The sequence below is a fragment of the Euprymna scolopes genome, chromosome 36 (genome assembly GCF_053919585.1).
Source record: "Euprymna scolopes isolate OS-2025 chromosome 36, ASM5391958v1, whole genome shotgun sequence".
NCBI classification, from domain to species: domain Eukaryota; kingdom Metazoa; phylum Mollusca; class Cephalopoda; order Sepiida; family Sepiolidae; genus Euprymna; species Euprymna scolopes.
In genome coordinates this window covers 30509213-30510862 of record NC_136517.1, presented here as the reverse complement: position 1 = coordinate 30510862, position 1650 = coordinate 30509213, and the positions used below count along the sequence as shown (strand labels likewise).

At 40.1% G+C, this 1650-nt stretch overlaps 1 protein-coding gene across 1 annotated transcript in view; it reads right to left on the bottom strand.

Annotated features, from left to right (window-relative positions):
* LOC145260404 (LIM domain only protein 3-like) overlaps window positions 1-541 on the bottom strand; it is a 191381-nt gene extending 190840 nt beyond the window's left edge. The window contains exon 1 of the mRNA XM_080118379.1: window positions 1-541. This exon is cut by the window's left edge and continues 211 nt beyond it. The gene's annotated coding sequence lies outside the window, so the exon portion shown is untranslated.
* Window positions 542-1650: the final 1109 nt, after the last annotated feature.

The window sequence follows — 1650 nt, the reverse complement described above, 5'->3', positions numbered from 1 at the left end:
TTATTCTTTTTTCTGTTTTTCTCTTTGTGTTTAGGTGTTTGTGCGCGAGAAAGCTCGCGAGCACGACTGTATCTGACGCGGCCAGACTCTATTACTGGCAGGCGTATCTCGTTTGGAAGCCGACCTAAACTGTCCGCCGTTTCGCTACGTTCTGCGTGTGTAGTAGGGTCCGTACGAAACGTCGACTCTCATGGAAAGAGTGGGTGTGGATCTATGTGGTGCGGATAATCGCTGCTCGCGACTGAGCAAAGAGAGTGAAAATACGAGAACGAGACCGCGAAAGAGAGAAATAAAGAGAGAGAGAAGAAGAAAGAGATAGATAGATAGAGAGAGAGAGAGAGAGAGAGGGAGAGAGAGTGAGAGAGTGAGAGAGAGAGAAGGGCGGTGGCGGAAGACAGATATACGACGGTGATATAATGAAAACACGGAAAGCCCGTTTTGAAGGAGAGTCGTCGATTCTCCCGACTCTCTCAGGCTCAGGAATTGCATTCCGTTCAAATCTCCCCAACCCTCATTTTCTACTCCCCCTTCGCCACTCCTTACTGCCTGTCTCTCCTCCTCCCCCTCCCCCCATCTCTCTCTCTCTCTCTCTCTCTCTCTCTCTCTCTCTCTCTCTCTCTCTCTCTCTCTCTCTCTCTCTCTCGCTTTCTCTTGTACACTCTTGGACCTCTCGCACGGCCGAGTTTAATTTCCCCTTCAACACATTTTAAACACCGCCGTCATCTCCATTAAAACTTCCTCCTCCTATTTCTTCTCCTCCTCCTTCTTCTTTCTGGCAGTCTGTTTTAACTCATGCTCTTCCTGCCCGCGATTCCTTTCTCTTCCCTTTCAACTGTTATTAAATGCCTCCTCTTCAAACGCCTTCATCACCGTTCTCCTGTTGTCTCTTTCCGTCTTCTTTTCAAATTTCTCGTCTTTCTTATTAAGATTTAACAATTCGTTTGTAGAGAATAGTCACAGTCTTTCTCCCAGCGATTGTGCTCTCTAATCAAAACACACACACACGCATCTCCCCCCTCTCTCCGTCTCTCTCTTTCTCTCTGGTATCCCCTCTCTTTCTATCTTCATGTATATATATATATATATATATATATATATATATATATATATATATATATATATATATATATATATATATATATATATGCGTGTGTGTATGTTGTGCTGTTGTGTGTGTGCGTTTTTATACGTTTCTCCAAACATGTACCTGTTCCTATATGATTGGTCCTCTGTTCTCGTTTCCTCATCCTATCTCTCAATAATTCTCTCTCTCTCTCTCCTTCTTTCTGTATATATATATATATATATATATATATATATATATATATATATATATATATATATATATATATATATATATATATAAAGTACCTTGATATTGCATGTGAAAGTGAGAGAGAAAGAGCGAAAAGGCACACACTCTTACGGACGTTCACACACGGGGACATGTAAACTGACACACATTTGTATAGGAACTAATACCCGCCCTATATATATATATATATATATATATATATATATATATATATATATATATATATATATATATATACAGAGAGAGTATATATACACTTATATATGTATGCATTCACACATACACATGTATGTGTGAATGTGTGTGTGTGTGTGTGTGTGTGTGTGTGTGTGTGT